Raw genomic sequence first — 14,651 nt, forward strand, 5'->3', positions numbered from 1 at the left:
CCACCTCTTTCAGAGTTTTCCAGTGTGCTGTGATCTGCATAGTCAAAGCCTTCGGCAAAGCCAATAAGGCAGAAGTAAATGTTTTTCTGGAACTCTCTTGCTTTAGCAATGATCCAGTGCATGTTGGCAATTTAATGTCTGATTCCTATGCCTTTTCTAAATCCAGCTTGAACATCTGGAAGTTCATGGTTCACATACTGTTCAAACCTGGCTTGGAGAATTTTGAGCATTACTTTGCTAGCATGTGTGATGAGTGCAATTGTGCAGTAGTTTGAACATTATTTGGCATTGCCTTTCTTTGGGATTGGAATGAAAACTGACCTTTTCCAGTCCTGTGGCCACTGCTGACTTTCCCAAACTTGATGACATATTGAGTGCAGCACTTTCACAGTATCATCTTTCAGGATTTGGAATAGCTCAACTGGAATTCCATCACCTCCATGAGTTTTGTTCAGAGTGATACTTCCAAAGGCCCACTTGACTTCATATCCCAGGATGTCTGGCTCTAGGTGAGTAATCACACCATCCTGGTTATCTGGGTCATGAAGATCTTTTTTGTATAGTTCTTCTGTGTATTCTTGCCATCTCTTCTTAATATCTTCTGCTTCTGTTAGGTCCATATCATTTCTCTCCTTTATTGTGCCCATCTTTGCATGAAATGTTCCCTTAGTATCTCTAATTTTCTTGAAGAGATTGCTAGTCTTTCCCATTCTATTGTCTTCCTCTATTTATTTGCACTGATCGCTGAAGAAGGTTTTCTTATCTCTCCTTGCTATTCTTTGGAACTCTGCATTCAAATGGGTATATCTTTCCCTTTCTCCTTTGCCTTTAGCTTCTCTTCCTTTCTCATTTATTTTTAAGACCTCCAAAGACAACCATTTTCCCTTCTTGCATTTCTTTTTCTTAGGGATGGTCCTGATCACTGCCTCTTGTACAATGTTGTGAACCTCTGTCTATAGTTCTTCAGGCACTCTATCAGACCTAATCCCTTGAATCTATTTGTCATTTCTACTGTATAATCATAAGGGATTTGATTTAGGTTATACCTGAATGGTCTAGTGGTTTTCCCTACTTTCTTCAAGTCAAGTCTGAATTTGGCAATAAGGAGTTCATGATCTGAGCCACAGTCAGCTCCCAGTCTTGATTTTGCTGACTGTATAGAGCTTCTCCATCTTTGGCTGCAAAGAATAAATCAATCGATTTTGACCATCTGGTGACGTCCATGTGTAGAGTCTTCTGTGTGTTATTGGAAGAGGGTGTTTGCTATGACCAATGCATTCTCTTGGAAAACCTCTGTTAGCCTTTGCCCTGCTTCAATTTGTACTTCATGGCCAAATTTGCCTGTTACTCCAGGTATCTCTTGACTCCTACTTTTGCATTCTGGTCACCTATAATGAAAAGGACATTGTTTTGGGGTGTTAGTTCTAGAAGGTCTTTTAGGTCTTCATAGAACACTTCAACTTCATCTTCTTCAGCATTACCAGTCAGGGCATAGACTTGGATTATTGTGATATTGAATGGCTTGCCTTGGAAATGAACAGATATCATGCTGTCATTTTTGAGACTGCTCCCAAGTATTGCATTTCAGGCTCTTTTGTTGGCTACAAGGATTACTCCATTTCTTCTAAGGGATTCTTGCCCACAGTAGTAGATAACAATGGTCATCTGAATTAAATTTGCCTATTCCAGACCGTTTTAGTTCACTTTTTCCTAAAATGTCAATGTTCACTCTTGCCATCTCCTGTTTGACCACCTCCAATGTTGCTCGATTCATGGATCTAACATTCCAGGTTCCTATGCAATGTTGTTCTTTGCAGCATTGGACTTTACTTCCATCACCAGTCACATCCACGACTGGGCATTGTTTTAACTTTGCACCATCTTTTCATTATTTCTGGAGTTATTTCTCCACTCTTCTCCAGTAGCATATTGGGTACCTACTGACCTGGGGAGTTCATCTTTCAGCATATCTTTTGCCTTTTCATACTGTTCATGGTGTTCTCAAGGCAAGAATGCTGAAGTGGTTAGCCATTGCCTTATCTAGTGGACCATATTTTGTCCCAACTTTCCACCCATTCTGGGTGGCCCTACATGGCATGGCTCATAGTTCCATTGAGTTACACAAGGCTGTGGTCCATAGGATCAGTTTGATTCATTTTCTGTGATTGTAGTTTTCATTCTGTCTGCTCTCTGGGGGATAAGGATAAAAGACTTATGGAAGCTTCCTGATGGGAGAGACTGACTGAAGGGGAAACTGGGTCTTGTTCTGATGGGTGGGGCCATACTCAGTAAATCTTTAACCCAATTTTCTGTTGATGGGTGGGTCTGTGTTCTTTCCCTGTTGTGTGTCCTGAGACCATCTATGGTGGAGGTAATAAAGATAATGGTGACCTCCTTCACAATGTCCCATGCACACACTGCCACACTCAGCACCCCCGATCCTGTAGCAAGCCATCACCAACCCATGCCTCCACCAGAGACTCCTGGACACTCACAGGCAAGTCTGGCTCAGTCTCTTGTGGGGTCACTGCTCATTTCTCACGAGTCCTGGTGTCTACAAGGTTTTATTTGAGCCGTCCAAGAGTCTGTTTCCCCAGGCCTGTGTAAGTTCCATAATCAAATCCCACTGGCCTCCAAAGTCAAATTCTCTGGGGATTCTCAGTCCCTTTGCCAGATCCTCAGGTTGGGTAAACTATTGCGGATCCTAGTATTTTCTTAACAATGGGAGAATTTACTTGGTATAATTGTTCTGCAGTTTGTGGGTTGTTTGCTGGATGGCTCTATGGTGGGGTTAATGGCAACCTCCTCTAAGAAGGCTTATACCACGCACAGGTCTGCTGTACCCAGAACCCCTGTCCCTGTGGCAGGCCACGGCTGTCAAACTGGAAAATTATTCAAGAGATGGGAATACCAGACCACCTGACCTGCCTGAGAAATCTGCATGCAGGCCAAGAAGCAAGAGTTAGAACTGGACATGAAACAATAGACTTGTTCCAAGTAGGGAAAGCAACATGTCAAGGCTGTAATTGTCACCCTGCTTATTTAACTTATATTCAGAGTATATCACGTGAAATGCTGGGCTGGACAAAGAACAAGCTGGAATCAAGATTGCCAGGAGAAATATCAATAACCTCAGATACGCAGATACACCACCCTTACGGCAGAAAGCAAAGAAGAACTAAAGAGCCTCTTGATGAAAGTGAAAGAGGAGAGTGAAAAAGTTGGTTTAAAACTCAACATTCAGAAAACTAAGATCAGGGCATCTGGTCCCATCACTTCAAGTCATATAGATGGGGAAACAATGAAAACAGTGGGAGACTTTATTTTGGGGGGCTCCAAAATCACTGTTCATTGGTGACTGCAGCCACAAAATTAAAAGACACTTGCTCCTTAGAAGAAATGCTATGACCAACCTGGACAGTATACTAAAAAGCAGAGAAACAACTTTGCCAATGAAGGTCTGCCTAGTCAAAGCTGTGGTTTTTCCAGAAGTCATGCATGGATGTGAGCATTGGACTATAAAGAAAGCTGAGCACTGAAGAATTGATGCTTTTGAACTGTGGTGTTGGAGAAGACTCCTGAGAGTCCTTGAGCTGCAAGGACATCAAACCAGTCAATCCTAAAGGAAATCAGTCCTTAATAATGATGGTGAGGCTGAATTCTAATACTTTGCCCACCAGATGTGAAGAACTGACTCACTGGAAAAGACCCTGATTCTGGGAAAGATTGAAGGCAGGAGGAGAAGGAGATGACAGAGAATGAGATGGTTGGATGGCATCACCAACTGGATGCACAGGAGTTTGAGCAAGCTACAGGAGTTTTTGATGGACAGAGAAGCCTGGCATGCTGCAGTTCATTGGGTTGCAAAGAGTCGGACATGGCTGATCAACTGAACTGATCTGAGATCAAAGACAAACAAAAAGACTGGAAAGAACTCTGCATAGGAATGCAAGTCCCATGGTCTATAAAATATATGTTGCTATATGAAAGATAAATATATTTTTAATATTTAGAGGAAAGAAGAATAGAAAACAATCCATTGGAAAGAATACTTTTTACATATATATTCTTGATGTGACCAAAATCTATAGTTGCCAGGAAGGAAGAGAATTTACGGTAAAATAAAAAAATTGCCCTTGGAATCATCTGAATTCTTTTTCCATAACGCATCAACAGTAAGAATAAAAGGATCATGGCATAAGTTTAAGACAGAGGAAAGGTAGTGCAGGGGAATTCATGTTGGGTACTTCTAACTTCTAAGACTGAGGAAACAAAAACTGGCATTAACAACTTAAGAATTGCAGTCAATAAACCTGTTGATGTCTATATTTTAGAGATTGTACCTGGATGTGGTAGATAAAGAAAGCCTTCTTACTACTCTTCAAGGACTCATGGTTCAGTGGTGATGCAGACAGACAGCAAAACACAATAAGAATCACTATAGTAAAGACACATATGAAAGTGTGATGTGGGCACAGAAGATGTGAGTTTCCTTTGGGGAAAAGAAATTAGGTTGATGGTTAGGATTAAGGAAGTTTGATAGAAGAGGTGACAGAAAGCTTCCTTGTAGAACAAATCTTATTCTTATACTATTAATAGTATTAAATAACATGTGCAAAGGCATGGTACAATGAGTCTTAAATTTTTTTGTAATAAGAAATGCCTGTAGAGGTTATGCTCAAATGTGCTATAAATATAAAACAATCAAATTCCAGAAAATAAAAGAGGTCAACTATGGGTCTGAACATTCATGATATAGAAAGTTTGACTTGAGGATGAGATTTAAAAAAAAAAAAAAAAAGTGGACTTTAGGTAGGCTGACAAATATGGGAGGTCATTTTATTCATTTTAAGTAATTAATTATTATAGCCATAAATTAAACTGGTTTGGTAAAAATAGCTAGTTATTTAGAACCAAAAATACACATGAAATAACACAAGAAAACTTGTGGCTGATAGATTGAGCCCAGATTGTGAGGTGCCTTGAATGGCAGGCTGAAGAATTATATCTTCCAATCACACACACACAGACCAGAATCTAAAAGTCATGGTTACAACACAATTTTCCAAAATGTGTCAGTTTAGTTAGAAATTAACAAATATTAGAGATAAACAAATATTACTGGAAGTATATACTACCTTTGGTGCCCTGCCTGTATCCAATCTATGATTAGTCAGTACTCAAGTCTTCACCTGTCTACTGCCTGAAGACTCTGCTACTGAGGGCTCTTTCTGACAATCAAATCTTTCTCGGTCTTCACAAGGAGTAGGCCAGAATGTCAAGAGGGAAGCAACCTAGATGTCCATCAGCAGATGAATGGATAAGAAAGCTATGGTACATATACACAATGGAGTATTATTCAGCCATTAAAAGAATACATTTGAATCAGTTCTAATGAGGTGGATGAAACTGGAGCCTATTATACAGAGTGAAGTAAGCCAGAAAGAAAAACACCAATACAGTATACTAATGCATATATATATGGAATTTAGAAAGATGGTAACAATAACCCTGTATACGAGACAGCAACATATAGACAGTGTTCTATACACTGATGTATAGAACAGTCTTATGGACTCTGTGGGAGAGGGAGAGGGTGGGAAGATTTGGGAGAATGACATTGAAACATGTATAATATCATGTATGAAACTAGTCGTCAGTCCAGGTTCGATGCACGATACTGGATGCTTGGGGCTGGTGCACTGGGATGACCCAGAGGGATGGTTATGGGGAGGGAGGAGGGTTCAGGATGGGGAACACATGTATACCTGTGGCGGATTCATTTCAATATTTGACAAAACCAATACAATTATGTAAAGTTTAAAAATAAAATAAAATTAAAAAAAAAAAAGAGGTAAACTCTCAACCAGTTACACAGAGAAACTGGTAGATGAATATACCAGCATCTACAACCCTCAGGAAGAACAACTTTGAACTACGCTCAGTATATTTTCCACAGAAAAACCCAGCTAAGTGGCTGCTTTAATGCTCATACTGTTAACCTGCCCAATAATGTACCCTGTGTATGCATGCGCACTTGTGTCCAATGTAGCCCGTACTGGATTTCAGTCCTCAACTGCTACTCTTCCCCAACTCCACCCAAGTGCCCTCTGAGACAAACTACAAAATCAGCTGTTTTCCCTCAAACTCATCTCATAGCCAGTTTCTAGAGGAACTAAATCTTCCTCCTTACTACCAGAAGTGGTTTTAAGAAGCAGCTCGTAATGATGGAAATGTGGAATTGGACCACTTAGTGCTCACACAGCCACAAAGACCCAGTTGCTGGTGATAAGTGGGGTAGAAAAGAGAGACAAGTTTGTTTAAACCATCTCTATTAAGTTATTAAGGATTCCACACTATGTATGTTGTATACAACCTATGTATTAGTCAAAGTTAAATCAGATTTTGCTATGGTAACAGGCCATCCGAAGTCACACTGAAATAAAGCAGCAGGTGTACACTTTCCACTAATGCTACATCTGTAACAGGACATTGTTTTGGAAATAGAGTGCTACAGTTTCACAATGTTGCTGGTCACTGGAACAGAGGAAAGAGTGGAAAAACACTTGGCAGATCTCAGAGCCTTCTCTCAGAAAGAGATGGCAGTAGTTCTTACATTTCATTTCATTAATTCATTTCAAATTCATCTGCCCATGCCTAACTTCAGGAAGGTATGAAAATAGAACCCTGTTATATGACCTGTGAAAAAGCAAAACCTTTTTTTTTTTTGGATGGCATCAGTGACCTTCATGCCTCACTCCTGACTTCATGGCACTTTTCTTTTGTTTAATCCCTCTTTGCTTCTGTTTAATCATTCACCTATTTTTTTCTATCATTAACAATTTAAAAATCTTTATGATTTTCAGTCATTTTCCAATTTGGGTTTAATTCTTTCTAAAATGAAGCTTGGTGAAAACCAACAAACAAAAAACATAGAAAACATCGACAATATATCTCAGATATTCACCTGGTGTTCCCATGCATTAACAAGCAAAGATAGCATTTACCTACTTGTTTGCTCTCTATATGGGAGAAGGCAATGGCACCCCACTCCAGTACTCTTACCTGGAAAATCCCATGGACAGAGGAGCCTGGGAGGCTGCAGTCCATGGGGTCGCACAGAGTCGGACATGACTGAGCGACTTCCCTTTCACTTTTCACTTTCATGCATTGGAGAAGGAAATGGCAACCCACTCCGGTGTTCTTACCTGGAGAATCCCAGGGACGGGGGGGCCTGGTGGGCTTCCGTCTATGGGGTCGCACAGAGTTGGACACGACTGAAGCAACTTAGCAGCAGCAGCAGCTTGCTCTCTATATACTTCACTTCAAATACTTTTGCCAAATCCAATCTTGAGCAGGTAATTTTTTTCTCTGAGGAACTGACCTCCTCAGTAAGAAGGCTAGCAATGTTAGTACAACAGTTATAACACTGAGGTAGGGCTTGTTCACATAATTTAACAATCTCTTGTCATACCTATTAAGATCTATTAACTTTTCATTTATGATCTTGTTCAATACAGAAACAAAATGTTTAGATGTTTCTAAAAGTAATAATAATACAATGATTTGCATTTGGGTCAATAAATAATACATTACTTGAGGGAAAGCAACAGGCAGTGTCTTTGGTTTTGTTTTATTGTTTTGCTTTTGTTGTTCACTCGGACTCCATTTTATACATCTTCTCTAAAGGAATTCAAATGCAAATTTTAAATTGCAACTATTTCTGTGACAAGCTGGCTTGACTCCCTGCTCAGTTGAATATAGGTCTTAAGGAGATAAAGAAAAATTTAAGGTACTTGCTAAAATGGGTATGAATTGATTATTTCATTTTAGCCTTAAGACACATGAGGTGGGCACTGGTAAATGTCAGAACAAGGATTCAAACCAGTGTTATGACTCCTGCCTCTCAAATTCACAGCACTTTTCCTCATCCATAAGGTAGTCTCCGACACAGTATGTAATTTGTTGGCTCTGCACTACTGGGGTAATATCATCATATGATTCTCTATCCTTTAGCGAAGCATTTCTAATAATAGTAGTAGGAAGAGAAGCAAAAATATCATAGAGAAAAGCAAAATATAAATTACCCAAGTTATCCATAGTTTAAGATTTAAATGATAAAACATAAAACTTCACTCTGCAGATGCTTTTAAGTTTTATAATTTCATTACTGCTCTATGTTAACAGGATCATTGCAAGGACTGTTATCACTCGAAGGATACGTGAACACATCTGGTAGGACTGAATGCATATGGTGGCAAGTACAAAAGCGTGTGTTGGAATGTGGTGAAGCTAAGGAGTTAGAAATGAGCAGTCAAAGAACCAATGCATCATGCTGACAGTAACGGCAAGACTTTGAAGTTTCAAAAGAACACATTCAGCCTGAACTTAGAAATGCACATAAGGACGGATGTTTACCAATCAGCTGATTAAACAATAAGCACAGGAAGACAAGTGACAGAGAAAGGCGAGCTCCCAAATTCTGACAAGGCTCTCAAACGTAAAAGAAAGGCAAACATTCCAGAGACTAATTTCAAATTATATTTTAGTTTTGCCTTTCGTTCTCAGGCATGCTCGGAAAACTGCATAGGGATTTTCAATTCACCCACTATTGGACACAATTATTTCAGTTGGATCACAGTGGGATACAAATGAAAATGGCTGTTGGGATTTCACAAGCAAATTCAAGTCCAAAGGGAACCAGCTGTGTAACAGGAACATTATGTTCTCAAGAGAATGGAACTTCTTCCCCATTTAGGTGTCCAAGTAGTGTGTGTAACATTTACATGAAAGAAGAAATCATATTAAGTTTGGATGTTCAGGATATCTTATTTTTTGCTGAAGATGTCAAGAATCCCTTCATGTCCCCAGAGAAGTTCCATAGCATGTTTCATCACTGACTAAAATAAGTCTTCAAAAGAACAAATGATTTGTAAAACAACATTTTATGCTAATCTTCTGGCTTTTACAGCATCTTGTCTTTTCCTTGTGAACCAGGCACACATGAGAAACTCAAATGCAAGTAATTGTTTAAATACCTCCATATACATTATTCATCACTGTCTTAGCTATTATGCATAACATTTCTTCATGGGCTGATTACACTTCCCCTCATCTTTTAGACTCACACATACTTAATTTCTAACAAAGATGTTTTAACACATATGGCAATCTGTCTACTGTAGTTTGGGTCTTTCCAGGCTTCCAGAGAAATTTTAATAATGGTATTTTACAATTAAAATTTATAAGATTCTGCAGGAGACAGTATATCTACCAAATTGAGGGATATTCTTCCAAAGTCTGGATGAGGTAGTTACATGAATTCTAACAAAGCCAATCTGAAGTTTTGGATCTAGTCGGTTAAGTGTGTCTGTTCTTAACTTTGAAAAGCTAATGGAGAACTGTGAATGTATACTTTGATGGCATTAACTCTGTTCTGATTTGGTCTGGCTTGGCTAACTACCTCTCCATCTGTGTTTCTTCAGTGACCTCCCAGGGGCTTACATCCTGTAAATCAGACTTGCAGAGATTAACAAATCCTCTGCTGCCCACCGCAAAAAGAGAAAAGATGTCCAGTTTGCTTCTCCCTGCTGAAAAACTACACTTAGACCAAGGACTGAAAATGTCCTCCTTTCATCTGAAGCTCCATACTGGTTTATATAGTTATAAAGGGTAAAGCACTCCAAAAATGGTCCATGCATTACTGATAAACATTGTAACTACTGTTATTACGGATAAGACAATGTCAACACACTCCAGTACTCTTGTCTGGAAAATTCCATGGACGGAGGAGCCTGGTAGGCTGCAGTCCATGGGGTCGCTAAGAGTCGGACACGACTGAACGACTTCACTATCACTTTTCCTTTCATGCATTGGGAAGGAAATGGCAACCCACTCCAGTATTCTTGCCTGTAAAATCCCAGGGAAGGGGGAGTCTGGTGGGCTGCCGTCTATGGGATAGCACGGAGTCGGACACAACTGAAGCAACTTAGCAGCAGCAGCAGCTACTGTTATTAAGGTCAATGTAACTAATTCATAGAAGTCAGTTCTTTGAAAGTTAAACTACTGAACTTCTCCCCAGTATACAGTGATCTATTTTGAGTCATGAGTGCATATTACCTATACTACAAGCTGTCTCTATCAGGGTTGATTAGTCCCAAAAAATCCTCATGGATGTTAATAGTGATAACTCATGGAAATAATCGTTTCTCTCAACTTTCACCAGAAGGTGGTAGAAGAAATTCTTCTGTTGCTCTCCAGATTGTTCCAGGTATACAAGATAAAATATGCTACTTCCACAGGCCTATCCCAAACTTCATAGCAATGTCTAGCAAAACATGCCCTCTATCCTACCGTGTTATACACCTATAAAATGTTTGAAAACTGGCAAAGGAAACCCATATTTTTAGTGATGTATACCTGGATTTTAAACTTATTTTAATAAAACAATCTCTACAAGATTTAGTATAAGAGTTGGGATCCTAAAGACTTAAGGTTTTTTAACTTAACTTGAGCAGTAATTAGGGAAGTATTTTCTCAACATGTATTCATTTGAATGCACATATATGTTCCATGAAATATTCCATTTTTATGTCATATTTCACTGTAAAAAAGTAATAATGTGGAAAAAATATGTTAATCATTACTTCTCCCCTAAACCTTATTTGCTAGGAAGATTAGCCACTCTTTCTGTGTGTACCCGTACTCTCTGTCCATGTATGTGAGTGTATATGAAGTTGCGTCCGACTCTTTGCCACCCTAGGGACTGCAGCCCGTCACGTTCCTCTATCCACGGCATTCTCCAGGCAAGAATACTGTAGTGGGTTGCCATGCCCTTCTCGAGGGGATTTTCCTGACCCAGGGATTGAACTCACCTCTCTCCTGGGTCTCCAGCATTGGTAGGTGGGTTCTTTACCACTAACGCCCCCTACCACAAAACTCTCCTTACACTGTAATTCATTCTCTTTTCATTAGACTATGAGGTTCTATGAAATAATTCTATATGGCCATCTTCCTAACTCAGCAGAAGGGTAGAGAATGGTATATTGTGGTTTCCAAAGAAATGCTTCCTATTAAGTACATTAGTCAACCAAGAACTCAATCGATTTAAAGGGCATAGAGTGATCAAGGGAGACTGGAAAGATTTTAGACTCAATCCTCCCTGCCAATTCTGCCACAGTTAACATCAAGTTCTGCACAGCTTTTGGCAAATGATTTTTCTTCTCTGAGGCTAAATTTTCTCACAAGTAAAATATACATAATAGTGACTGCCTTATCAAATGTATCATTTTCAAATGATTATATACTCTATTTTTTTATATTATTTCTTACCAATATCAGGACACTTGTGGTAGTAAAGGGATAATTGAAACAACTACAATATTTGAAATATTTATTAACAAAATTTTAATATAGTGGTTTTATAAAATAGTTATGCTTTCTAACTGTGGTGCTTGAGAAGACTCTTAAAGAGTCCCTTGGACAGCAAGGAGATCAAACCAGTCAATCCTAAAGGAAATCAACCCAGAATATTCACTGGAAGGACTGATGTTGGACCTGAAGTGCCAATGCTTTGGCCACCTGATGTGAAGAGCCGACTCACTGGAAAAGACCCTGATGCTGGGAATGATCGAGGGTAGGAGGAGAAGGGGGCAACAGAGAATGAGATAGTTTGTTGCCATCACTGACTCTATGGACATGAGTTTGAGCAAGCTCAGGGACATAGTGAAAGACAGGGAAGCCTGGTGAGCTGCAGTCTATGGGGTTGCAAAGAGTCAGACACAATTGAGCAACTGAACAATAGTTATATTCAAAAACTATTTTAAAAAATAAAAACTGCATGAATCCATGCACATGAAGGGGCTTCCCAGGTGGCACAGTGGTAAAGAATCTGCCTATCAGTGGAGGAGGCACAAGAGATGTGGGTTCAATCTTTGGGTTGGGTAGATCTTCTAGAGGAGGAAATGTCAACCCTCTTCAGTATTCTTACCTGGAATTCCATGGACAGAGGAGCCTGACAGACTACAGACCATGGGGTCACAAGGAGTCTGATACAACTGAATGAATGAGCATATACACACACATTGTAGTAAAAAATTTCAAGACCTACTTTTATCTTCTATCACAAAATACTGTAATGAGAATTGTTAGTCCTTGTAATATATTCCTGTATTTTATGAAGTTGCTTTACCACGTGTCTTTAATATTGCCACTAGTATTATTTTGAAATGCATTACTACCTAGTAGAACAAGTGTCATTTTGTTAGATAATATGTATGCATTTTAATATAACTAACTCTTATTGAGCATTTAGTATTTTCCTTCTATGAAAGGTAATTTGCAGATTGGAAATGTGCAAGTATTAATTGTACAGCTCAATACTGACATATGTACAGACCATACATACTCTCCTCCAAATCAAGATACAGAATATTCCCATCACTCCTTTTGCCTCTCTCTAGTCAAATTCCTGTTCAAACTAGAGATAGGCACTACTCTGATTTATGTATATCACCAGAGATTAGTGATTCAGTTTTTGAGGTTCGTAACAATGGAATCGTACTCTTTCACGTCTATATTTATGTAGTATTTATTTTGGAAGCTCCAAAATCACTGCAGATGGTGACTGCAGCCATGAAATTAAAAGACACATGCTCCTTGGAAGAAAAGCTATGACCAACTTATCAGTTGCCAGTCCAGGTTCGATGCACGATACTGCATGCTTGGGGCTGGTGCACTGGGACGACCCAGAGGGATGGAATGGGGAGGGAGGAGGGAGGAGGGTTCAGGATGGGGAACACATGTATACCTGTGGCGGATTCATTTTGATATTTGGCAAATCTAATACAGTTATGTAAAGTTTAAAAATAAAATAAAATTAGATAATCTAAAAAAAAAATAATAAAATAAAATAAAAACCAAAGTCATTGCCAAAAAGGTCTGTCTAGACAAAGCTATGGTTTTTCCAGTAGTCATGTATGGATCTGAGAGTTGGACTATAAAGGAAGTTGAGTGTTGAAGAATTGATGCTTTTGAACTGTGGTGTTGGAGAAGACTCTTGAGAGTTCCTTGGACTGCAAGGAGATCAAACCTGTTAATCCTATAGAAAATCAGTCCTGAACCTTCACTGGAAAGACTGATGCTGAAACTCCAATACTTTGGCCACCTGATGCAAAGAACTGACTCATTGGAAAAGACCCTGATGCTAAGAAAGATTGAAGGCAGGAGGAGAAGGGGAAGACAGGATGAGATGGTTGGATGGCATCACTGACTCCATGAATATGAGTTTGAGCAAGCTCTGGTAGTTGGTGATGGACAGGGAATCCTGGCGTGCTGCAGTCCGTGGGATCACAAAGAGTCGAACACAACTGAGTGACTGAATTGAGAATTCGTTATATGGTTTTCTACTGGAAGTGTCTGATGATGTAGATATCAAACTGTTTGTAAGTTTTTCTTTAATAAGTCCAAAATCATTGAGCCAATTTCCATACATACACAAACTAAATAGAAAAATAGTAAAACTAATTAAGAAAAATAGTCACTTGATATGCATCAAAGATTATGCAGAAAGAATGCTATTTAAATATAGCTTCTGCAGCAGGCCATGTCAAATTTCTGCCATGATCTTCTAAAATTAATTAGTGACATTTAAAGTACTGGCTGATGCTTTCTCATCACTACGCTGATTTTTATGTTGTCCATGCAGCCCATGTATCTGTTGACTGATGGTGGTGAAAACTCTAACAAGTTATACAGATCATTACCAATTCCCTTGTATAACTGAATTTTCATTAAATTTTTCACTAAACATGCACTTTTGATTTTCTGCATCTTATGGAAAGGGTGTATTATAACATTAAAAAAACATTACTAAGTTTCATTATAGATCTCACATATAGATACAATTCGAGGTCTACCTTATTCAATGTACAGCTACATGACTATAGGAAGCATGTGCAAAGTATTCTCTGTAAGCTCAACAGAACTGCTCAACTCCCATCTATGATACATATTTCATACATATGTAATCGATAATTTCTTGTGTTTCCCAATATTACAGCCTTATGATCTCTTTGGCAATGGCACACATTCATACTCTCAATAAATGCCTTTATACCATATTTTTCCGAAGTTTAAAACCAAGTGTCTTAAAGGCCCAGGTCCTTCATCATGGATCCTTGGGCCATAGGTATCCTGGCTTCTTCTCCACAGACATCTGGATGGGGCCTTGCTCATGCTCTTCACCTTCCCTACACCCTGCATATGATCTTCAGCCTCTACACTAGGAACTGTTTTAATGACCACAAAGGCCTCACCTCTGCTTTGATCCAGACAGTATAGCCCTGTGCTGCTGGAAGACAGGTGTGTGATGATATCCAGGTTGTTCCTTTCTCACTTTGTGTCATAGGGGACTAATGGGTGGCCAAGCTGGCTTCCAGTCTGGTTTTCCAGTCTTCCTACAAAAGCAGAAATTCCATATACACACTACCCTATATAAGATATATAATGAAGAAGGACATACTGTAGAGCATAGGGAACTCTAACTACATGTTAAAATAACTGTTTACTGCCATTGCATCTCATATACTACTGGTCTAAACAATAATAGAAAAAAATTGGGAGTTGCTAAGCCGTGAAATTAAAAGATGCTT

The sequence above is a fragment of the Bubalus bubalis genome, chromosome 17, assembly GCF_019923935.1.
Source record: "Bubalus bubalis isolate 160015118507 breed Murrah chromosome 17, NDDB_SH_1, whole genome shotgun sequence".
Lineage (NCBI taxonomy): Eukaryota > Metazoa > Chordata > Mammalia > Artiodactyla > Bovidae > Bubalus > Bubalus bubalis.